This window comes from Salvelinus namaycush, chromosome 19 (genome assembly GCF_016432855.1).
Source record: "Salvelinus namaycush isolate Seneca chromosome 19, SaNama_1.0, whole genome shotgun sequence".
NCBI lineage: Eukaryota > Metazoa > Chordata > Actinopteri > Salmoniformes > Salmonidae > Salvelinus > Salvelinus namaycush.
Window position 1 is genome coordinate 16,224,899 of NC_052325.1, and position 26,550 is coordinate 16,251,448.

At 48.6% G+C, this 26,550-nt stretch overlaps 1 protein-coding gene across 2 annotated transcripts in view; it reads right to left on the reverse strand.

Annotated features, from left to right (window-relative positions):
* LOC120064175 (collagen alpha-1(VIII) chain-like) overlaps positions 1-26,550 on the reverse strand; it is a 78,183-nt gene that overhangs the window by 7,249 nt on the left and 44,384 nt on the right. Inside the window, exon 1 of one of the 2 annotated variants that reach the window (XM_039014562.1) lies at positions 25,513-25,603. The exons of the other annotated variant lie outside the window; for it this stretch is intronic. The gene's annotated coding sequence lies outside the window, so the exon portion shown is untranslated. Of the gene's footprint in view, positions 1-25,512; positions 25,604-26,550 lie in introns of those variants that run through there. 2 annotated transcript variants of the gene reach the window in all.

The window sequence follows — 26,550 nt, forward strand, 5'->3', positions numbered from 1 at the left end:
AGAGCCGTCAGCCAGCCATGAGCGTCCAGAGCCGTCAGCCAGCCATGAGCGTCCAGAGCCGTCAGCCAGCCATGAGCGTCCAGAGCCGTCAGCCAGCCATGAGCGTCCAGAGCAGTCAGCCAGCCCAGAGCGGCCATTTATCCAGAACTGCCCTTCAGTCCAGAGCTGTCTCTCTGTCCGGAGCTGCCCTTCAGTCCGGAGTTGCCCCTCTATCCTGACCTACCTCTCTGTCCTGAGCTATATCTCTGTCCTGAGCTACCTTATCCCGGTGCTGCCCCTTGTCCCGGTGCTGCCTCTTATCTTAAAGTTACCAGTTAAATTAAGTGGGTGTAAGATGAGGGTGGTCATTCTAAGGGGGAGACGTAAGCTGGGATTGACTATGGTGGGGTGGGGACCTCGCCCAGAGCCTGAGCCACCACCGTGGTCAGACGCCCACCCAGACCCTCCCCTAGACTTTTGGTGGTGCGTTCGGAGTACGCACCTTGAGGGGGGGGTTATGTCACGTTCCTGACCGGTTTTCTGTTATTTTGTATGTGTTTGACGGTCAGGGCGTGAGTTTGGGTGGGTAGTCTATGTTATGTGTTTCTATGTTGGTTTAAGGGTGACCTGATATGGCTCTCAATTAGAGGCAGGTGGTTTTCATTTCCTCTGATTGAGAGCCATATTAAGGTAGGTGTTTTCACATTGATTGTTGTGGGTGGTTGTCTCCTGTGTCAGTGTCTGTGTATGTTACGCCACACGGGACTGTTTTCGGTTTTGTTTGTTCGTTCGTTTTATGTAGTCATTTTTCCTGTTCATGCGTTCTTCGTGTTTCATGTAAGTTCGTCGTCCAGGTCTGTCTACATCGTTTATTTCTTTTGAAGTTTATCAAGTGTATTTCGTTTCGTCTTCGTCTTGTTTAATAAATCATTATGTCTAACTACCACGCTGCGTCTTGGTTCAATCCATGCTCCTCCTCTTCGGATGAAGAGGAAGAGGAAAGCCATTACATGCAATTGTGACATTGTGAACAGGAGTCAACACAGATAGGTACAGGCTATCTGAGAAATGTCACCCCATTCTTCCTCAAGGAAGTCCAATAATTCACAGAATTTTTACAGCAGTGAGTGTGTCACGATCGTCTTGATATGAGAGATTGGACCAAGGCGCAGCATGATATGAATACATCTTCTTTTTTATTATACGAAGACGTAACACGAAACACTTATACAAACTAACAAAAACAACAAACGACCGTGAAGCTACAAACGCAAGTGCACACACAAACTACTTACGTTCAACATAGACTAGACATAGAAAATGACCCACAAACAGCTAAAGCCTATGGCTGCCTTAAATATGGCTCCCAATCAGAGACAACAATAACCAGCTGTCTCTAATTGAGACCCAATTCAGGCAACCATAGACTTTCCTAGACACCTACACTGAACATTAAACCATCTATTCTACTAAACCCCCTAAACCAAACAACACCCTAGACAATACAAAAACCACATACTTCACCATGTCACACCCTGACCTAACTAAAATAATAATGAAAACAAAGATAACTAAGGCCAGGGTGTGACATAACCCCCCCTTTAAGGTGCGAACTCCGGGCGCACCAGCATCAAGTCTAGGGGAGGGTCTGGGTGGGCGTCTGTCCACGGTGGCGGCTCTGGCACTGGTCGTGGTCCCCACCCCACCATAGTCACTACCCGCTTACGTAGCCTCCTCCAAATGGCCACCCTCCACATTAACCCCACTGGATTAAGGGGCAGCACCGGACTAAGGGGCAGCACCGGACTAAGGGGCAGCACCGGACTAAGGGGCAGCACCAGGATAAGGGGCAGCTCCGGACTGAGGGACGGCAGCTCCGGACTGAGGGACGGATCCTGGCTGGATGACTGCTCTGGCGGATCTTGGCTGGACGGCTCTGGCGGATCCTGGCTGGACGGCTCATGGCTGGCTGACGGATCTGGCTGCTCATGGCTGGCTGACGGATCTGGCTGCTCATGGCTGGCTGACGGATCTGGCTGCTCATGGCTGGCTGACGGATCTGGCTGCTCATGGCTGGCTGACGGATCTGGCTGCTCATGGCTGGCTGACGGATCTGGCTGCTCATGGCTGGCTGACGGATCTGGCTGCTCATGGCTGGCTGACGGATCTGGCTGCTCATGGCTGGTTGGCGGCTCTGGCAGATCCTGTCTGGTTGGCGGCTCTGGCAGATCCTGTCTGGTTGGCGGCTCTGGCAGATCCTGTCTGGTTGGCGGCTCTGGCAGATCCTGTCTGGTTGGCGGCTCTGGCAGATCCTGTCTGGTTGGCGGCTCTGGCAGATCCTGACTGACGAATGGCTCTAGCGGCTCCTGACTGACTAACGGCTCTGACGGCTCGGGACAGACGGGCGGCTCTAATGGCTCGGGACAGACGGATGGCTCAGACGGCACTGGGCAGACGGATGGCTCAGATGGCGCTGGGGAGACGGATGGCTCAGATGGCGCTGGGGAGACGGATGGCTCAGATGGCGCTGGGGAGACGGATGGCTCAGATGGCACTGGGCAGACGGATGGCTCTGGCCGGAATAGGCGCACTGTAGGCCTGGTGCGTGGTGCCGGAACTGGAGGCACCGGGCTAAGGACACGCACCTTCAGGCTAGTGCGGGGAGAAGGAACAGGGCATACTGGACCCTGGGGACGCACATTAGGCCTAGTGCGTGGTGCCGGAACTGGTGGTACCGGGCTGGGAACACGCATCTCAGGGCTAATGCGGGGAGCAGCAACAGGATGCACAGGACTCTGGAGACGCACAGGAGGCTTGGTGCGTGGTGCCGGAATTGGTGGTACCGGGCTGGAGACACGCACCATAGGACGAGTGCGTGGAGGAGGAACAGGGCTGAGGAGACACACTGGAAGCCTGGTGCATGGTGTAGGCACTGGTGGAACTGGACTGGGGCGGGGAGGTGGCGCCGGAAATACCGGACCGTGCAGGCGTACTGGTTCCCTTGAACACCGAGCCTGCCCAACCTTACCTGGTTGAATGCTCCCCGTCGCCCGACCAGTGCGGGGAGGTGGAATAACCCGCACCGGGCTATGTAGGCGAACCGGGGACACCATGCGTAAGGCTGGTGCCATGTATGCCGGCCCGAGGAGACGCACTGGAGACCAGACGCGTTGAGCCGGCATCATGGCACCTGGCTCAATGCCCAATCTAGCCCTACCAGTGCGGGGAGGTGGAATAACCCGCACCGGGCTATGAACACGTACAGGAGACACCGTGCGCTCTATTGCGTAACACGGTGTCCGCCCGTACTCCCGCTCTCCACGGTTAGCCTGGGAAGTGGGCGCAGGTCTCCTACCTGCCCTCGGCCCACTACCTCTTAGCCCCCCCCCAAGAAATTTTTGGGTAGTACTCGCGGGCTTCCAGCCTTGCCTCCGTGCTGCCTCCTCATATCGCCTCCTCTCGGCTTTCGCTGCCTCCAGCTCTTCACGAGGGAGGCGATATTCTCCCGGTTGTGCCCAAGGTCCCTTTCCATCTAATATCTCCTCCCATGTCCATGAATCCTTGATGCCTTGATCCTGTTGCCGCTTGTCATGCTGCTTGATCCGGGTTTGGTGGGTCATTCTGTCACGATCGTCTTGATATGAGAGATTGGACCAAGGCGCAGCATGATATGAATACATCTTCTTTTTTATTATACGAAGACGTAACACGAAACACTTATACAAACTAACAAAAACAACAAACGACCGTGAAGCTACAAACGCAAGTGCACACACAAACTACTTACGTTCAACATAGACTAGACATAGAAAATGACCCACAAACAGCTAAAGCCTATGGCTGCCTTAAATATGGCTCCCAATCAGAGACAACAATAACCAGCTGTCTCTAATTGAGACCCAATTCAGGCAACCATAGACTTTCCTAGACACCTACACTGAACATTAAACCATCTATTCTACTAAACCCCCTAAACCAAACAACACCCTAGACCAGACATGGGCAAACTACGGCCCGCGGGCCACATACGGCCCGTTAGGCTTTTTAATCCGGCCCGCCGAACTTGTCCAAATTATAGTAAAAACCTCCTTTTTTTCCCCTTTCCCTGCAATGCCCACGTTTCCCCAATAGATGGCGCACTCAAAACACATTGACCGTTGTTGGAGTGGCGCGTATTTCTCTTTATTTCACTTTAATTTTCACTTCGTTTCACGTCACCATTAAGCCCTTCTGTGAAAATGAGCGGACCAAAGAGAAGGAAAGTGGACAGCGAATGCCGAGTGTTTAATAAGGAGTGGACAACAAAATACTTCTTCACTGAAGTCCGATCAACGGCTGTATGTCTGATATGCCAAGAAGCTGTTGCGGTTTTCAAAGAGTACAATATCAGCCGTCACTTTGCCACGAAGCATGCAAACTATGCTAGCAAGCAGTCAACACAAGAACGGGCGGCGAAATAGTATGTAAATGCCATATCTTGCATATTCCTTGAGACAAATTTATTAACTGATAAGGGCTATTTTTCACATTTGAAAGACAGTTAATAAATTGGGTTGTAGTGTTCTTACTGTGCTATGAGGTTTGCACACACTACATTTAATGCTTTAGTATATCCGGCCCAAACACTCCCTCCAAATGCTCCTGGCCCGGCCCCTCTGTCAAATTTTAGAACCCATTGTGGCCCGCGAGTCAAAAAGTTTGCCCACCCCTGCCCTAGACAATACAAAAACCACATACTTCACCATGTCACACCCTGACCTAACTAAAATAATAATGAAAACAAAGATAACTAAGGCCAGGGTGTGACAGAGTGTGACCCAAGAAGTCTACCAAAAAGTGTCCATGCAAGCTGTGTGTGTGTGTGTGTGTGTGTGTATGTGTGTGGTGCATAGGTGAAAGTGTGCATGTGTTTGAATGTAGCAGGTTACGCACTGCGTGTCACTCACTCATGCGTAATCTTACTGCAGTGAGAGGTATTTCTCTCACCCCAAAGCCAACCCACAGGCATGCCAAGTGGAAATAGGAACACCTCACTGCCCGCAACCTCCCTGACCTCGTCACTCTCCGCTTCTCTACTGATCTTGTGTTGCTTCCTCTCCTACATTTATCTGTCTGGGGCTGCTGTCTGCACATGAGAGAAACAAGAATATGTTTGTTAATGCATATATGTATCTGTCTGTATTTTCTAATTTTTCATTCACATCCAGGACCCAGACGTCCCATCCAACGAGCAGAGCTCTGGTCCAACAGAAGAGCGGTCCAACGAGGCAGTCCAGACCGCCTTCTAGTCTTACACTATTTTTCTCCGTCTTGTGCATTCCCATCTGAAGGTCAGTAACGCAGACAGACATTTGGGTTGTCTTTGGCTGATGCTCCTATGGTAGGATTGTGTGTTTGTGTATGTGTGGCTGTGTGTGTGTTTCTCTGTCTGTTTCAATTTGGGCTTTAAAGGCGGTCCTGATCCTGTCTAGTTGTGTCTCTGGCTTGGGCCAGAGGGGATTCCGTTCTGTGGTTGGGGTTGGGTCTGGCCAGCTGGTTCTGGGAGAGGAGGGGGTAATGCTTTATTTTGCACTCCTATTTGAACTGGTATATAGTATTTACAAAGACCATTCTTAATACAAATGGGAAACTGATGAGTGTGAAAAACCCAGCAGCGTATCAGTTCAAACTGGTGCGCCGGGCACCTACTACCATACCCTGTTCAAAGGCACTTCAATATTTTGTCTTGTCCATTCACCCTCTGGATGGAACACATACACAATCCATGTCTCAATTTTCTCAAGGCACTGCATCTCAGTGCTTGAGGCATCACCACAGACACCCTGGTTTAAATCCAGGCTGTATCACAACCAGCTGTGATTGGATGTCCGATAGGGCGGCGCACAACTGGCCCAGCGTCTTCTGGATTTGGCCGGTGTAGGCCGTCATTGTAAATAAGAATTTACTGACTTGCCTAGTTAAATAAAGGTTAAATAAAAAAAATACAAATACAAGTTTCTGGATCGACGTGTACGACAGCATATTCCAGTTCCCGCCAATATCCAGCAACTTCGCACAGCCATTGAAGAGGAGTGGGACACCATTCCACAGGCCACAACCAACAGCCTGATCAACTCTACAGGAAGGAGATGGGTCGCGCTGCATGAGGCAAATGGTAGTCACACATTTCTGATCTATGCCCCTACCTTTACATTTTTTAAATCTGTGACCAACAGATGCATATCTGTATTCCCAGCATTGTGAAATCCATATATTAGGACCTAATGAATGTATTTCAATTGACTGATTTCCTTATATGAACAGTAACTCAAGAAAGGTCCACCACACAATGGACATCCAGCCAACTGGACAGAACTGTGAGACGCATTGGAGTCAACATAGGCCAGCATCTCTGTGGAATGCTTTCAACACCTCGTAGAGTCCATGCCCTGACGAATTGAGGCTATTCTGAGGCCAAAAGCAGGGAGATGCAACTCAGTATTAGGAAAGTGTTCTTAATGTTTTGTGCACTCAGTGTATATATATATATATATAAGTCTGCTTATGGATGCCACCTGTTAGATGCCACCTGTCTGCTTATGGATGCCACCTGCGTATGTGTGTGGACATGTGCGTGTGTGTGTGTGGACATGTGCATGTGTGGGTGTGTGGACATGTGCGTGTGTGTGGACATGTGTGTGTGTGGTCATGTGTGTGTGTGTGTTGACATGTGTGTGTGTGTGGGGACATGTGCATACGTGTGTGTGTGGACATGTGCGTGTGTGTGTGTGTTGACATGTGTGTGTGTGTGGGGACATGTGCATGCGTGTGTGTGTTGACATGTGTGTGTGTGTGGGTACATGTGCGTGTGTTTGTGGACATGTGTGTGTGTGTGGTCATGTGTGTGTGTGTGTGTTGACATGTGCGTGTGTGTGGACATGTGTGTGTGTGTGTGGACATGTGTGTGTGTGTGTGTGTGGACATGCGTGTGTGTGTGGGGACATGTGCGTATGTGTGTGTGTGGACATGTGCGTGCGTGTGTGTGTGGACATGTGCGTGCGTGCGTGTGTGTGTGTGTGTGTGTGTGTGTGTGTGTGTGTGTGTGTGTGTGTGTGTGTGTGTGTGTGTGTGTGTGTGTGTGTGTGTGGACATGCGTGTGTGTGTGGGGACATGTGCGTATGTGTGTGTGTGGACATGTGCGTGCGTGTGTGTGTGGACATGTGCGTGCGTGTGTGTGTGTGTGTGTGTGTGTGTGTGTGTGTGTGTGTGTGTGTGTGTGTGTGTGTGTGTGTGTGTGTGTGTGTGTGTGTGTGTGCGTGTGAACATGTGCGTGTTTGTGAGTGTGACAAACTTGAGAGGATGGGAAACATTTTGACAACATGAGAGATACGGAACAGGATTTCTGTTTAGTGTCAGACGCCCAAACCTGTTGTCATCGACTCCCCAGAGTTAGCTGTCAGACACGTGTAGACCTACATCATGAAACTCCTGCTCTATTGCGTAAGGTGTAGGGCAGGCAACCAACCCTTGCCTCATCAATACATGATGCAGCTTTTTACCAAAACATATATGCTATGAAAGACACCGTCATTCACTAGCATTGTATTTAGCTACTGAATGAGCTCCTTCAAATTGCTTCTATGAAATGTGTGTAAATACATTGTAATTGGGTTAGAGCAGCCTCGGACATCGAGGCTTCGCTCACGTAGTCGAGTCAACAAGAAGCGATTTGGAAGGATGGCCCAGCGAGGGTTGGAGCTCCTCTCCACTACACTCAGTCACACAGGGTTTGGTCACACGAACCTGCTATTAGCTGTTATTAGACAAGCTGGCATGGGTCCTAACCTACAGCCCCCTCAGTTTGGCACGGTCTGAATGACTCCATGGTGGGTTCAGGCTGGACAAGTCTCTATGGGATCTTCCTTACCCTCAGACACACACACACACACACACACACACACACACACACACACACACACACACACACACACACACACACACACACACACACACACACACACACACACACACACACACACACACACACACACACACACACACACACACACGGTCAGACTGTGCTGGACGTGTTATTTTTCACAGACGCCACTCTGGTGAAGCTTGAGTGTGACTCATGAATGAATGGCGTCTCCAGGATATTTATGGGTAATACTTATTTTGGCAGGTGCCAGTATCTATAGCTTCACCATCCTACTACCGTACGGCCACATTGGCCAGGCACAGAATGACCGGTTCCTCACATGAATATGCTTTTCTGTTTTGATTTCTCACTCAAATACAGACCTCTATGTCATCACTGTATGACAACCAAGCAGAAGTATTTCAACAAAAAGGGCACTAAAGCCACAGCTCGATTTAGTACGCCAAGTTAAGTATACCACCTTCCCAAACCCTCCCTCTGCTCCCCATGGCTGAAAAAGCGCCATGGTCTTGCTTCACACACACACACACACACACACACACACACACACACACACACACACACACACACACACACACACACACACACACACACACACACACACACACACACACACACACACACACACACACACACACACACACACACACACACACACAGTCTTGTACAGCTAACCTTGTGGGGACATACAATTCAGTCCCATTCAAAATCCTATTTTCCCTAACCCCTAACCCTAAACCTAACCCTAATCCTAATCCTAACCCGTACTCTTACCCTAACCCTAACCCTAACCCTAACCCTAACCCAAAAACCTAAACTTTATCCTAACCCTAAACCTAACCCTAGCTCCTAACCCTAACCCTACAACTAACCCTAGCTCCTAACCTTAATATTTAACTTAATTCTAACCCTAACACTAATTCTAACCTTAACCCTAAACCCCCTAGAAATAGCATTTGACCTTGTGGGGACTAACAAAATGTCCCCAGCTGGTCAATTTTTACTTTGTTTACTATTCTTGTCGGGACTTCTGGTCCCCACAAGAATAGTTAAACATGTCCACACACACACACACACACACACACACACACACACACACACACACACACACACACACACACACACACACACACACACACACACACACACACACACACACACACACACACACACACACACACAGTGTAGTCATGCAGGTAAACATACTGTACTTTACTGTAGTGGCAGTGGTGGAACTAGAGTTTTCTACATGGGGTGGCCAAGGCTACTTCAGGGGTCCATAAACCATGACAGAAAATGTGTGTGTAACCCTAACATGGCATCTAAGGAGCATGAATGAATCCTATGATTGCTAATTAGAGGTAGAAGTGATTATTCACACGGAGTTCTTCAAAGTGGCAGATAGTGTGGTCCAAAAGGGTTACTTCACTAGAATTCTTTAACATACTATGAATAGCCAGTGTCTCTACCTCGGAACTGCAGCTCAATTTCTTTCTCACACACACACACACACACACACACACACACACACACACACACACACACACACACACACACACACACACACACACACACACACACACACACACACACACACACACACACACACACACACACACACACACACACACTGTTTTCATGAATATATAATCTGGGTCTATAAGTGTTGAACATCCAAACTATTTTCAGAAAATAAAGCTCAAGCACCAAGGAGATAAGATAGCATTAGTGTGTTACATAAATTGCATAGTTTATTTACAATCAAGTAAATTTACAAAAAAACACACTGCAATTTGACATAGCAGGTATCAAACAGAAATGGACTTGAAAAATAAAAATAATTTCGGTGCCCATCAATATTACAAACTTACAGTATCAAATTTATGCTCATATATTATGTTAACTATAGCAAAGAAAAGTTTTGGAATTGGCCTAATCAAGACCACATTAAATCTGTGTGACATGATACCCTTTGGATTTATCATTTTAGAATGTCAATGTACTAGCTAGTACACAGTGCAGGTTTTAATCATGACCAGAGGGACAAATTATCCTAGGTAGATTTAAAACAGCATGATTCTGCGGTTCTGGTGAGAACTGGCAAAATGTTTCACAAACTCATCCATGTTGAGGGAGCGTGCCCTCTTTGACTCAACATTGAGAATCCCGAGGTGACTTAACCTGTCATCAACCATTGTTGTCCTAAGGTGGGTTTTAATCAGCTTTAATTCTGAGAAGCTTCTCTCGCAAGAAGCACTGATGACTGGTGTAACAACAGAAATCTTACGAAGTCGAAATAGCTCATGGAAGACCTCTTTATAAGGTTCTAGAAACACAACAAAGTCAAGGAGAGTAGACGGTCTGTCCCTTCCACTTTTCTCTCTCCTATCAAGAAGCCGCTTGGTTTGATGAACCTCATGTTTGAGATCCTCTGAATCTGACTCAAAGGTCTGAGCAAAGGGAAACAGAGGCTCCTCATTCAAGAATGTTGTACTCTTTGGGTTGAGAGTCTGGACCCCTTACATTATTTCGCAATTCTTATTTGAAAAATGCCTCTGCAGCTCAGCTGTGAGACTGTCAAGCACTTGATAAAAGATAGCTCTTTAGAAGCTCTCACCATCACTTTGGTCACAATTTTTCTGTCCTACAGTGCTCATCATCAATGAGTCATGAAATCTTAAGCTTGTTTTAGGCTGCCTTTTACACACTGTTTGTACACTTATTTTGCAGTGCTCTGTAATCTCTTCAACCTCTTTCCATGTGCATGTAAGGGCACCTACTAGATCCACAGCCCTTGCTAGGTCAAGAGAGCTTGATTGGAGCATGTCAGAAAGACATTTGGCATCACCAAGCACTTTACAAAAGGTAACCAAAGGCCCTATGAAATGTAAATCTATCTGAGAAAGAAGGCCCCCTGCCTCCACTGATCTATCACCACTATTTTCAAGTCTGATATCTTGTAGCACTCTCAGAACTGCTGGAAGCGTGTCCCTCAGATTACGGCATGTCATGTATCTGCATGCCCACCTTACATCTGTAAGTCTTTGTAGTTCCCTGGGCTGCTACTGTGGATACAACTCTTTCTGAACTGCAAGCCACTTGAGATGAACGTACGAACCAGATACAAAGTTATAAAGCTTCTGCAGGAGAGCAAAAAAGTGAACTGCCTCAGGCACTGATTTTACAGCATCGACAAGAACCAAAATCAAACAAAGTGCATTACAGTGCACATAAAATGCTAATCTTGCACTGTTTTTAATCCGTGCAGACACACCAGAATGCTTTCCACTCATGACGGATGCACCGTCATAGCCTTGCCCTACAAGATTATTTCTGTAGTCCAGACCATGTTTTTCAAGGCAATCAATTATAATTTTTGTGAGACCTGCTGCATCTAAGCTTTCAGCTGACTGAAAGTGTAAAAAGCTTTCATGGATGGTCCCGTTGTAATAGTACCTCACAACTAAAGACATTTGTTCTTTTTTCTTTAACTCTTTGGTTTCATCTGCAATTACACTAAAAACTCCACTTTCTTTTACTTTTCTTATTATTTGACTTTGTACCATCTCAGCTCAGCCCTCAAGAACTTTGTTCTGGATTTGGTGGCTTGTGTACTTAGCATTGCCATATGCATTCATCCTTTTCTCTATGAGAGGGTCATGCTTTGCTATTTCTTCTAATATTGTCAAAAAATGACCCTTGTTGTGAGAGTCATCAGACTCTCGATGACCTCTCTGCGCTTTATTTTGAGTGGCAGTTAATAGGAGCACATCTGCAACTGTTTTAATGTAAGTACAGTTTTCCTACACTTTCTTTTTCCGGCCCTCATTTATGACATCTAACATTGATGAGTTGCTGTCAATAGCCCTTTTATGCTGATTCCAAGCATACATAGCATTGATATGATGCTCTGCCTTCGAATGGAGCTTAAACCCAGAATCTTTAAACAGCACCTTTTTCCAGTTACAAAAACCTGACTGTGATGTGAAGGCAGATTCAGGTGTATTGGGCAGAGAAAAATGCCTACAGGCGAAACAATAAAACTAATCTTGATTTACAGAATATTCAAGCCATGAATTGTCTTTATACCAGGAGCCGTTGAAAGCCCTTTTCCTAGTACCATGCTCAGTTCTGGGAAATGTTTTCAAACACGGCTGTACAGGACCCTCTTCTCTGGTTCTTGAAATGTCTGAAATACACGTTAAATAATGTATCATATCTCTATGGAAATGTATAATTAAGGGATTCACAATATTAGATACTAACAGCTGCTAACTAAAATGTTGTCACGTTCCTGACCGGTTTTCTGTTATTTTGTATGTGTTTGACGGTCAGGGCGTGAGTTTGGGTGGGTAGTCTATGTTATGTGTTTCTATGTTGGTTAAAGGGTGACCTGATATGGCTCTCAATTAGAGGCAGGTGGTTTTCATTTCCTCTGATTGAGAGCCATATTAAGGTAGGTGTTTTCACATTGATTGGTGGGTGGTTGTCTCCTGTGTCTGTGTCTATGTACGTTGCGCCACACGGGACTGTTTTCGGTTTGTTTGTTCGGTTGTTCGGTTTATGTAGTCTGTTCCTGTTTCATGCGTTCTTCGTGTCATGTAAGTTCTTATGTTCAGGTGCGTCTACGTCGTTTGTTGTTTTGTAGTTTGTTAAAGTGTTTTCGTGTTTTTTCGTCTTTTATTTAATAAATCATGTCATATCAAGAAGCTGCATTTTGGTTCAATCCCTGCTCCTCCTCTTCGGATGAAGAGGAGGAGGAACGCCGTTACAGAACCACCCACCAATCCAGAACCAAGCAGCGTAAGTTCGAGCAGTGGCCTACTAAACAGGAGTCTTGGACATGGGAAGAAGTCTTGGAGGGAAAAGGACACTGGGCACATATTGGGGAATATCGCCGTGCTCGTGAGGAGATGGAGGCAGCGAGAGCCCAAGAGCGGTGGTATGAGGAGGCAGCAAGGAGACGTGGCTGGAAGCCGGAGAATCAAGCTCAAGACCGGAGATATGAAGGTACGCGGCTAGCAAGGAAGCCCGAGAAGAAACCCCAAAAATTTCTTGGGGGGGGGGGCTAAGAGGTAGTGGGCCAAGGGCAGGTAGGAGACCTGCGCCCACTTCCCAGGCTAACCGTGGAGAGCGGGAGTACGGGCAGACACCGTGTTACGCAGTAGAGCGCACGGTGTCTCCTGTAAGTGTGCATAGCCCGGTGCGGGTTATTCCACCTCCCCGCACTGGTAGGGCTAGATTGGGCATTGAGCCAGGTGCCATGATGCCGGCTCAACGCGTCTGGTCTCCAGTGCGTCTCCAGGGCGTCTCCAGGGCGTGAGTTTGAGTGGGTAGTCTATGTTATGTGTTTCTATGTTGGTTAAAGGGTGACCTGATATGGCTCTCAATTAGAGGCAGGTGGTTTTCATTTCCTCTGATTGAGAGCCATATTAAGGTAGGTGTTTTCACATTGATTGGTGGGTGGTTGTCTCCTGTGTCTGTGTCTATGTACGTTGCGACACACAGGACTGTTTATGGTTTGTTTGTTCGGTTGTTCGGTTTATGTAGTCTGTTCCTGTTTCATGCGTTCTTCGTGTCATGTAAGTTCTTATGTTCAGGTGCGTCTACGTCGTTTGTTGTTTTGTAGTTTGTTAAAGTGTTTTCGTGTTTTTTCGTCTTTTATTTAATAAATCATGTCATATCAAGAAGCTGCATTTTGGTTCAATCCCTGCTCCTCCTCTTCGGATGAAGAGTGGAGTTCATTTCCAGTTCGGAAAATGTTTGTCCTGCTAGAGCTGCACAGGTCAACTGTAAGTGCTGTTATTGTGAAGTGGAAACATCTAGGAGTAACAACGGTGGTAGGCCACACAAGCTCACAGAACGGGACTGCCAAGTGCTGAAGAGTGTAGCGTGTCAAAATCGTCTGTCCTCAGTTGCAACACTCACTATCGAGTTCTAAACTGCCTCAGCACAAGATCTGTTTGTCGGGAACTTCATGAAATGGGTTTCCATGGCTGAGCAGCCACACACAAGCCTTAGATCACCATGTGCAATGCCAACCATCGGCTGGAGTGGTGTAAAGCTCTCCGCCATTGGACTCTAGAGCAGCGGAAACGCTTTCTCTGGAGTGAAGAATCACGCTTCACCATCTGTCAGTCCAACTGACGAATCTGGGTTTGGCAAATGCCAAGAGAATGCTACCTGCCCCAATGCATAGTGTCAACTGTAAAGTTTGGTGGAGGAGGAATAATGGTCCGGGGATGTGTTCATGGTTCTGACTAGGCCCCTTAGTTCCAGTGAAGGGAACTCTTAACACTACAGCATAGAATTACATTCTAGACGATTCTGTGCTTCCAACTTTGTGGAAACAGTTTGGAGAAGGCCCTTTTCTGTTTTAGCATGAAAATGCCCCAGTTCACAAAGCGAGGTCCATACAGAAATGGTTTGATGTGATCAGTGTGGAAGAACTTGACTGGCCTGCACAGAGCTCTGACCTCAACCCCATCGAACACCTTTGTGATGAATTGGAATGCCGACTGCGAGCCAGGCCTAATCGCCCAACATCAGTTCCCGACCTCACTAATGCTCTTGTGGCTGAATGGATGCAAGTCCCTGCAGCAATGTTCCAACAGCTAGTGGAAAGCCTTCACAGAAGAGTGGACGCTGTTATAGCACCAAAGGAGGAACAACTCCGTATTAATGCCCATGATTTTGTAATGAGATATTCGACGAGCAAAAGTCCGCATACTTTTGGTAATATAGTGTATCTCTTTAGGAGCTGATCCCTGGTCAGTATTGATAAATTATTCTAATGTTAAGGTAAGATTTGAATGGAGCAAGCTGATCTGAGAGCAGCGCTACCTTTCTTTCGATACTATCAGTATCGAAACGTGCTCCAACGACGCACTTACCGACCGTTCTCTCTGTGTGGTGTTGTGGGAAACGCTTGTTACATCTTCGGCTTTTGTAGGAAATATGGATCATTAGAACACTCATAAGCCTAAATTCCATCACTATTGGGAAACCGGACACTGATCTTTTGACCTGGGTGGGCAAGAAGCAAGCCGTTTTCGCTGTAGTAATGGTGCAACTATGACGCTAAAGAATCTGATCTCGCTTTTTCTACACTGTTAGAAATAAAGAGTGCTATTTAGAACCTAAAATGGTTCTTCTACTGTCCCCATAGGAGAACACTTTGAAGAACCCATTTTGGTTCCAGGTAGAACTTTTTTGGGTTCCATGTAGAACCCTTTCCACAGAGGGTTCTAAATGGAACCCAAAAGGGTGTCACACCCTGGCCTTAGTTATCTTTGTTTTCATTATTATTTTAGTTAGGTCAGGGTGTGACATGGTGAAGTATGTGTTTTTTGTATTGTCTAGGGCACAGGTGTCAAACTCATTCCACGGGGGGCCGAGTGTCTGCGGGTTTTCGCTCCTCCCTTGTACTTGATTGATGAATTAACATCACTAATTAGTTAGGAACTCCCCACACCTGGTTGTCTAGGGCTTTATTGAAAGGAAAAACCAAAAACCTGCAGACACTAGGCCCTCCGTGGAATGAGTTTGACACCCCTGGTCTAGGGTGTTGTTTGGTTTCGGGGGTTTAGTAGAATAGATGGTTTAATGTTCAGTGTAGGTGTCTAGGAAAGTCTATGGTTGCCTGAATTGGGTCTCAATTAGAGACAGCTGGTTATTGTTGTCTCTGATTGGGAGCCATATTTAAGGCAGCCATAGGCTTTAGCTGTTTGTGGGTCATTTTCTATGTCTAGTCTATGTTGAACGTAAGTAGTTTGTGTGTGCACTTGCGTTTGTAGCTTCACGGTCGTTTGTTGTTTTTGTTAGTTTGTATAAGTGTTTCGTGTTACGTCTTCATATAATAAAAAAGAAGATGTATTCATATCATGCTGCGCCTTGGTCCAATCTCTCACAGCAAGACGATCGTGACAGAATTACCCACCAAACCCGGATCAAGCAGCATGACAAGCGGCAACAGGATCAAGGCATCAAGGATTCATGGACATGGGAGGAGATATTAGATGGAAAGGGACCTTGGGCACAACCGGGAGAATATCGCCTCCCTCGTGAAGAGCTGGAGGCAGCGAAAGCTGAGAGGAGGCGATATGAGGAGGCAGCACGGAGGCAAGGCTGGAAGCCCGCGAGTACTACCCAAAAATTTCTTGGGGGGGGGGCTAAGAGGTAGTGGGCCGAGGGCAGGTAGGAGACCTGCGCCCACTTCCCAGGCTAACCGTGGAGAGCGGGAGTACGGGCGGACACCGAGTTACGCAATAGAGCGCACGGTGTCTCCTGTACATGTTCATAGCCCGGTGCGGGTTATTCCACCTCCCCGCACTGGTAGGGCTAGATTGGGCATTGAGCCAGGTGCCATGATGCCGGCTCAACGCGTCTGGTCTCCAGTGCGTCTCCTCGGGCCGGCATACATGGCACCAGCCTTACGCATGGTGTCCCGGTTCGCCTACATAGCCCGGTGCGGGTTATTCCACCTCCCCGCACTGGTCGGGCGACGGGGAGCATTCAACCAGGTAAGGTTGGGCAGGCTCGGTGTTCAAGGGAACCAGTACGCCTGCACGGTCCGGTATTTCCGGCGCCACCTCCCCGCCCCAGTCCAGTTCCACCAGTGCCTACACCACGCACCAGGCTTCCAGTGTGTCTCCAGGGCACTAGGAAACAACGCTACAGCGAAGCCTTATCATTAAAACAATTCATATCTGGGAGATTTTAGTGGCACATTAGAGCCCTTCGTGTCTGTGTGTGTGTTTCCCCTGGACTGCTTCCAGATTGCCTCCTTTACGTTCTTCATATACAACTGTGTTAGTGGGCATCAGGTGTGTTACACTGCTGGCTCTCATGGCTGTTCTGGCAGCAGTTCTAAGATAAATACCAGTCAGCTACAGGATGCCACCAGGAGTTCAGTAGAGGTAGCATCAGTTCCACCAAGTCCTACTCTGACCCACTGTGTATCATATAAAGCCGTTGTTTGGGTTGCATTAGTTACAGTAGTCCGAATGGGGCTAGACAGGATGAACACAGAGTTTCTAAACCCAGAGGCACAACATCGCCAGACTTCCAGTCAATGAAAGTCAATGAAAGAAGGTAAAAACTCTTCCTAAAGGCACAACCTAGATTCGAGTCAATGTCTTAAGTAGTTGAATATGTTATTACTCTAACAAAGTGACGAACTGACACGTTTTCATTCTCATCAAAAACTTTATTTCAAAGGAGTGTCTTTGATTTGACGGCTTGCACATGTTGAGTTCGGTGCAAGACGACCCTTAGACCCGATTACATGTTTCTGCGCATGAGCTTGGCCAGCATATGTCGCCATGACATCGCCTACAAGCGTGATCAGGGACTTCTATTGGAGGAGCAGCTTCTGCCTATGTTTATACTGTACTGTCTTTGGTATGAGTGACGTGTTCCAAAGGGAATGGAAGATGGCTGCTTTGAACTGGGATAATGTTATTGTTATTGTATTGCTAGATATTGCTGCATTGTTGGAACTAGATACACCTGCGATAACATCTGAAACACTGTGTATGCGACCAATTAACTTTGATTTGATTTCTGTAAACATAAACAGACTTCCTCTCTCATCAACCTCATGAAAATGTTTGTATTTTGCTTAAAACGTATGAAATGATCTGTAACAATGACACACTACTGTCTGACACTACATGCAGAAGCTGTGCTTGACATAGAATGCAAACAGTATAAACACAGTATTGACTGTATTGGTGCACAGTGAAAACGTGCAGGATCTAATTGTTTGCAATGTCCACAGCTGTAATTACAGAACTGACCAGTGGGGAAAGGAGAGAGGGAGGAATAGGAGAAGAAAATAGAGGAGGGGGACATAATGGAGGGAGGCAGGAGAGAGAGGAGGGGGACATAATGGAGGGAGGCAGGAGAGAGAGGAGGGGGACATGATGGAGGGAGGCAGGAGAGAGAGGAGGGGGACATAATGGAGGGAGGCAGGAGAGAGAGGAGGGGGACATGATGGAGGGAGGCAGGAGAGAGAGGAGGGGGACATAATGGAGGAAGGCAGGAGAGAGAGGAGGGGGACATGATGGAGGGAGGCAGGAGAGAGAGGAGGGGGACATAATGGAGGGAGGCAGGAGAGAGAGGAGGGGGACATGATGGAGGGAGGCAGGAGAGAGAGGAGGGGGACATGATGGAGGGAGGCAGGAGAGAGAGGAGGGGGACATAATGGAGGGAGGCAGGAGAGAGAGGAGGGGGACATAATGGAGGGAGGCAGGAGAGAGAGGAGGGGGACATGATGGAGGGAGGCAGGAGAGAGAGGAGGGGGACATAATGGAGGGAGGCAGGAGAGAGAGGAGGGGGACATGATGGAGGGAGGCAGGAGAGAGAGGAGGGGGACATAATGGAGGGAGGCAGGAGAGAGAAGAGGGGGACATGATGGAGGGAGGCAGGAGAGAGAGGAGGGGGACATGATGGAGGGAGGCAGAAGAGAGAGGAGGGGGACATGATGGAGGGAGGCAGGAGAGAGAGGAGGGGGACATGATGGAGGGAGGCAGGAGAGAGAGGAGGGGGACATGATGGAGGGAGGCAGGAGAGAGAGGAGGGGGACATGATGGAGGGAGGCAGGAGAGAGAGGAGGGGGACATGATGGAGGGAGGCAGGAGAGAGAGGAGGGGGACATAATGGAGGGAGGCAGGAGAGAGAGGAGGGGGACATGATGGAGGGAGGCAGGAGAGAGAGGAAGGGGACATGATGGAGGGAGGCAGGAGAGAGAGGAGCGGGACATGATGGAGGGAGGCAGGAGAGAGAGGAGGGGGACATAATGGAGGGAGGTAGGAGAGAGAGGAGGGGGACATGATGGAGGGAGGCAGGAGAGAGGAGGGGGACATGATGGAGGAAGGCAGGAGAGAGAGGAGGGGGACATAATGGAGGGAGGCAGGAGAGAGAGGAGGGGGACATAATGGAGGGAGGCAGGAGAGAGAGGAGGGGGACATGATGGAGGGAGGCAGGAGAGAGAGGAGGAGGACATGATGGAGGGAGGCAGGAGAGAGAGGAGGGGGACATGATGGAGGGAGGCAGGAGAGAGAAGAGGGGGACATGATGAGGGAGGCAGGAGAGAGAGGAGGGGGACATGATGGAGGGAGGCAGGAGAGAGAGGAGGGGGACATGATGGAGGGAGGCAGGAGAGAGAGGAGGGGGACATAATGGAGGGAGGCAGGAGAGAGAGGAGGGGGACATGATGGAGGGAGGCAGGAGAGAGAGGAGGGGGACATAATGGAGGAAGGCAGGAGAGAGAGGAGGGGGACATGATGGAGGGAGGCAGGAGAGAGAGGAGGGGGACATAATGGAGGGAGGCAGGAGAGAGAGGAGGGGGACATGATGGAGGGAGGCAGGAGAGAGAGGAGGGGGACATGATGGAGGGAGGCAGGAGAGAGAGGAGGGGGACATAATGGAGGGAGGCAGGAGAGAGAGGAGGGGGACATAATGGAGGGAGGCAGGAGAGAGAGGAGGGGGACATGATGGAGGGAGGCAGGAGAGAGAGGAGGGGGACATAATGGAGGGAGGCAGGAGAGAGAGGAGGGGGACATGATGGAGGGAGGCAGGAGAGAGAGGAGGGGGACATAAAGGAGGGAGGCAGGAGAGAGAGGAGGGGGACATGATGGAGGGAGGCAGGAGAGAGAGGAGGGGGACATGATGGAGGGAGGCAGGAGAGAGAGGAGGGGGACATGATGGAGGGAGGCAGGAGAGAGAGGAGGGGGACATGATGGAGGGAGGCAGGAGAGAGAGGAGGGGGACATGATGGAGGGAGGCAGGAGAGAGAGGAGGGGGACATGATGGAGGGAGGCAGGAGAGAGAGGAGGGGGACATGATGGAGGGAGGCAGGAGAGAGAGGAGGGGGACATAATGGAGGGAGGCAGGAGAGAGAGGAGGGGGACATGATGGAGGGAGGCAGGAGAGAGAGGAAGGGGACATGATGGAGGGAGGCAGGAGAGAGAGGAGCGGGACATGATGGAGGGAGGCAGGAGAGAGAGGAGGGGGACATAATGGAGGGAGGTAGGAGAGAGAGGAGGGGGACATGATGGAGGGAGGCAGGAGAGAGGAGGGGGACATGATGGAGGAAGGCAGGAGAGAGAGGAGGGGGACATAATGGAGGGAGGCAGGAGAGAGAGGAGGGGGACATAATGGAGGGAGGCAGGAGAGAGAGGAGGGGGACATGATGGAGGGAGGCAGGAGAGAGAGGAGGAGGACATGATGGAGGGAGGCAGGAGAGAGAGGAGGGGGACATGATGGAGGGAGGCAGGAGAGAGAAGAGGGGGACATGATGAGGGAGGCAGGAGAGAGAGGAGGGGGACATGATGGAGGGAGGCAGGAGAGAGGAGGGGGACATGATGGATGGAGGCAGGAGAGAGAGGAGGGGGACATGATGGAGGGAGGCAGGAGAGAGAGGAGGGGGACATGATGGAGGGAGGCAGGAGAGAGAGGAGGGGGACATGATGGAGGGAGGCAGGAGAGAGAGGAGGGGGACATAATGGAGGGAGGCAGGAGAGAGAGGAGGGGGACATGATGGAGGGAGGCAGGAGAGAGGAGGGGGACATGATGGAGGAAGGCAGGAGAGAGAGGAGGGGGACATGATGGAGGGAGGCAGGAGAGAGAGGAGGGGGACATAATGGAGGGAGGCAGGAGAGAGAGGAGGGGGACATGATGGAGGGAGGCAGGAGAGAGGAGGGGGACATGATGGAGGGAGGCAGGAGAGAGAGGAGGGGGACATGATGGAGGGAGGCAGGATAGAGAGGAGGGGGACATGATGGAGGGAGGCAGGAGAGAGAGGAGGGGGACATGATGGAGGGAGGCAGGAGAGAGAGGAGGGGGACATGATGGAGGGAGGCAGGAGAGAGAGGAGGGGGACATGATGGAGGGAGGCAGGAGAGAGAGGAGGGGGACATGATGGAGGGAGGCAGGAGAGAGAGGAGGGGGACATGATGGAGGGAGGCAGGAGAGAGAGGAGGGGGACATAATGGAGGGAGGCAGGAGAGAGGAGGGGGACATAATGGAGGGAGGCAGGAGAGAGAGGAGGGGGACATGATGGAGGGAGGCAGGAGAGAGGAGGGGGACATGATGGAGGGAGGCAGGAGAGAGGAGGGGGACATAATGGAGGGAGGCAGGAGAGAGAGGAGGGGGAAATGATGGAGGGAGGCAGGAGAGAGATGAGGGGGACATGATGGAGGGAGGCAGGAGATAGAAAAAGAAGGTGTGGCTGCCCACAGTATGATGTCATACTGATAGAAATACACCTGGGTCTGATGTGTGTGTGTGTGTGTGTGTGTGTGTGTGTGTGTGTGTGTGTGTGTGTGTGTGTGTGTGTGTGTGTGTGTGTGTGTGTGTGTGTGTGTGTGTGTGTGTGTGTGTGTGTGTGTGTGTGTTGTGTGTGTGTGTGTGAATGTGAATGTGAGGTCTGAGAGAATAGAGAGAAGAGCCAAGTACAGTACATAGCTGAGCACAGTAAAACACTCTCCATCCATAACATCTCTCTTTGTTCCTCTTCTATCGTTCATCTCCTCCTCCAGAAAAAGGTGGAAATATCTCTATCTACTCCTCCTCTTCTTCCTCTACCTTTAGACACATCTGTCTATTCTCTTCCCTTCATCCTACTGTCTTCCAATCTTCCTCCACAGACATCTTTCTCTTCTCATCTTTCTCGTCACCGTCTCCTATTCTTCCTCTCTATCTAAAATAGCAGACATGTCTATTCCCCCCTTTCCCTTCTTTCTTCTCATCCCTCTATTTTCCTCCTGACTCTCTCTTCCTCCAGAAACATCCACGTTCAGTGACCTGGAAGTCATCCCAGTGACTAAGAGAGAGAAGGAGATAGGGGAAGAGGAAGGAGAGGGGAAGAGAGGGAAAGAAGAGAGAGGGAAGGGGGTGGTGTGAGAGGTGAGAGGGGGAGTAAGAGGAGAAATGGAGGGGAGCAAAGTAATGAAAGGGAGAGAAAGAGGTTATGAAGCACAGAGACGTATGTGTATGCGTCCAGGCAATAGGCACGTAAGCATCAATCACTCTGACAGCACTGTGTGATCCTACTGGATGTTGAAAACATTCCCACTAACCAAGGAACAACTGTCCAAGCCTACTGAGCATGTCCAGACAACCACTGGGCCGTCCGATTCTCTCTCTCTCTCTCTCTCTCTCTCTCTCTCTCTCTCTCTCTCTCTCTTTCTCTCTCTCTCTCTCTCTCTCTCTCGGCAACATCCTGCTAATTTTTGGGGGGCTTTTTTTTCTTGAGGCAAGCCAATGTTTGGTGCCCATTCATCTATCAATGGTCAACAGTAGGGATTCTTCAATTAAGTTTTTGTTTTCATTCAATGACAGACGACTAGTTTTCATGCACATTTTTCCACTTGAGAAATACAGCACCAAACATCTTAGTTAGATGTCAAATTCCGCGACTAAGACCTCCTTGGCCAAACGTAAAGATGAACGGCCGATTTCTTGATTTATCTTAGATTGATTGTGACTATTTTGAGGAAGTGTTACTGTATGTTGTGGCGTACAGTGTTTCAAGAGCAACAAACAGTAATATTGCTCGTTTTTCAAGCGAATGTGTTTTTAAGAGAGTATGCGAGGCACAGACGTTTGCTTCGCCTAGCCGAGTTCTGCTGGGAGCAAACCCAACCTAGTATCCGGATGCCTTGACCCTGTACCTCCTATGTCCACTTGGAGGGAAGTAGAAGAGGAATCTCTTTGTGAGGTTCTCGTGGTGGTTGATATGTTAAAGGATAGTTGGGTATAAACACTGAGCATACCAAACATTATGAACACCTTCCTAATATTGAGTTTCACCCCCTTTTCCCCTCAGAACAGCCTCAATACGTCAGGGCATGGACTCTACAAGGTATTGAAAGCGTTCCACAGGGATGCTGGCCCATATTGACTCCAATGCTTCCAACAGTTGTGTCAAGTTAGCCTTTGGGTGGTGGACCATTCTTGATACACACGGGAAACTGTTGAGTGTGAAAAACCTAGCAGTGTTGCAGTTCTTGACACAAACCACTGCGCCTGGCACCTACTACCATACCCCGTAAGGCCCTTAAATATTTTGTCTTGCCCATTCACCCTCTGAATGGCACACATACACAATCCATGTCTCCAGGCTTAAACATCCTTCTTTAACCTGTCTCCTCCCCTTCATCTACACTGGTGGGAGTGGATTTAACAAGTGACATCAATAAGGGATCATAGCTTTCACCTGGTCAGTCTGTCATGTTTTGTATACTCATGATGTGTTTAAGCTTTCAGGCTTGTGTCTGTATGTGAGTCAGATGAGTGGAACTGGCCTGGTACAGAAATAAGGAGAGAGAAATTCAGAATGAGAGGAGCTGTGGAAAATATGCCCTGTCCAAAAGAGGAGGGGAAAATGGTTGATTGTTGAGAACAGCTTTTAAAGGCAGTGGATTAAGCAGCAACACCATCAAATAGCATTAAATGGGTTCAAGTCACACACACACACACACACACACACACACACACACACACACACACACACACACACACACACACACACACACACACACACACACACACACACACACACACACACACACACACACACACACACACACACACACACACACACACACACACACACACACACACCAACCTGTGCTCCAGTGTATTCAACCACCAATTTATGATGTGAATGTGAATCTTCACCATGTCCCAGCACTCTCTAAGATACTCTCTTTTGAGACTCGACTTAATAGAAAATAAAATAACTTCAGACTTGACATGGAGCCTCAGGACTCAGGACTCGACTTTGACTTTAAATGAATGACTTGAGTTTATCTGGCCACATTTTGTAATGTTTTGTCACTCATTTTGAGGCAAAGAGTCTATGTGGAATACTCTACACGTAGCCAGAGACAGTAGCTGCAGATCGCCCCTGCAAGAAAATATGCAACAAATTGTCTAGTGAAACGCAAACTCGGCACTCTGATTGGACCAGCAAACTGTGAATCAATAGAGGTCGGGTGGTGAGCAGTAAATATGTTCTGTAATGTTGCACACTCATGAATCAGGCCTTGGTCACTCCTGCCTCAAAGAATTAGACCATAAATAAAAATGAACTTTGATTGACAGGCCAATGCAACAATGAGCTTTCCAGTGAGAGAACACTATCTATCCAATGAGCTGTCATTACTCAAGGGAGAGAACATCACTTAGCCAATGAGCTGTCATTATTCTAGGGAGAGAACATCACTTAGTCAATGAGCTGTAAGTATTCCAGGGAGAAATAACTCCTGTCAGCCAGTGACAGTGTTTGCTCTGGGCTCTTTTCTCACCAAACTTCTGCTCCTGCCCCCATCACACAGACCTGACAGTTTGCCTTCATCCCTCTGCCACACACACATCTCACGGCCCACACACACACACACACACACACACACACACACACACACACACACACACACACACACACACACACACACACACACACACACACACACACACACACACACACACACACACACACATGCACGTACACACACACACACACATGCACGTACACACACACACACACACACACATATAGATGCACGCACATTAGCACACGTGCACACACTCATACGCTCCTGCATACACACACACACACACACACACACAAAAAAGTGTACAAACACACATGCTTTCTAAACAAACATTCTCTCATAGATACACACATTCCATTTCCCTGGGGATGGCAACTTTTGTCAGAAGAGGAGAACTGGACAAACCCACCCCACTAGGGGGCACTCTCACTACATAGCCAAGGAGAAGAGCTACCTGCCGCCCAGGCTTTCCCTGGCCCACACCCTGTCCACCAGTCCTACTATGGTCTACTGGTCAGATTGTAGCCAAGCATGGCCACCATTAGACACAGTACAAACTCTATCATATTTGAATGAAACATAAACTGCACCACAGACATCTCAGTGACCTCTGCTCGAGAAGCAGCCAAGGTGAACAAAGACACCTCTTAAAGACACTTCCGCTTTACAAAACATAATGGTTCAACTAGCCTATTAGGCCTTCCCATTCTCATTTCATCCAAAACAGCCAATTACATCCAAGAACAACCTAACTATAATGTAAGTGGACCAAAGGGGATTTGTGCTACCCTCAAACAATTTAGTCAATTACAGAGAAAGACTTAGATCTTACTGAACTAAATATAAACGTGTAAATCCAACACATGATATGAAGAATACACTGGGGAAATACTTTCCCCCCACAGAGAAACAAAAATCAACCACAACGAACACAGCTTATATACCAAGGCTTCTGACATATACAACTCTGGTTCTGATAACTCCAGAATACACTCAATGGTGGTCAACCAGTCAGCATTGTCTAAATGACCAGTACTTATTAGACAAATACAAACATATTGCATATACAGACACACAAACCAAGTGACAGAATGTGTACCATCAGATGTTGCCCAGAACTTAAGCAGATGTTTTCTTGTTTTACATGCATCTAAAAAGCTGAATTCTTTACAGCATTTATCTGCTGTAATAATCAGGATATTCATCCATTTTTCATCATCTGAAATTCTGAAAAAGGAGCTAAGGCTGGAGGATTGGAAAATTCCTTACCTTTCTCTGTGAGTGGCCGTTGTAAAGGGAGAATAATCAGTGCAGTCAGACAGACGGAGAGACAGACAGACGGACAGAGAAAGCCCTGGGATATGAGCTCCGAACAACACCACACAGCATGACCCTGATTTATATACTCTACTGGGAGGAGTCAGAGGGAGGGGGGGGGGGGGGGGGGGGGGGGGTGAAGACCTGCTTAACAGTAGTAGGGAGTAAAAATATGTGTGTTTGTGTGTGTGGGGGGTTTTGTGTGTTTGTGTGTGTCTGTATGTCTGTGTGTGTGTGTGTGTGTGTGTGTGTGTGTGTGTGTGTGTGTGTGTGTGTGTGTGTGTGTTAGCTACTCCAAGCCACCTGGCCCAACACACACTGTGGGTCAGCTGATGAGTCAGGGGCTTCCACAATAGGCCACCACTGGACGTCATCACCCCATACATACACTCAAGTCAGGAGTCCTAAGAGCAAGAACATGACACTGTTCTTCCAAGGCAGTTCTGACACCTGTCCTCAACCCCCCACCCCACCTGACTCGCTCACTTTGTGGTCTCCAGAGTGTGTGTGTGCCTGTGTATGTGCACACCGCCATGTGTCCACCCCTCCACTGACAGAGCCTGCTCTTAGCCCTCAGGATCTTAGAGAATAGACAGCAAGTAGCAGGATGTCTCCACCGTGGGTGACGGAATACAGTAAGTGTGTGTGTGGGGTGACCACGGTGACAGAGGGGTGTGAAAGGGTGGATGTCCCATCCTGTCTTCCACAGGCAAGCGTCAGCTCTTCCTAGCCATGTCCAGCCTGTCTCTACTGATGATTAATGACTAATGACGTATGAGTAAGTCAAGAAAATTAATAGAACTGAATAGCCTCATGTTGTGTTTCTCAACTGCTGTCCAAAGCATTGCACTTTTTTTGTCCTAACCTAGCACTAACACATCCGATTAAAACATTTGCATTCCTGTTGGAGTCAACCACTTCAACAATGTTAAGGTGTGCTTTAATTAATGTCAGTAAGTAGAGTTTAACTGTTTGCAAGGATTCCCTTAC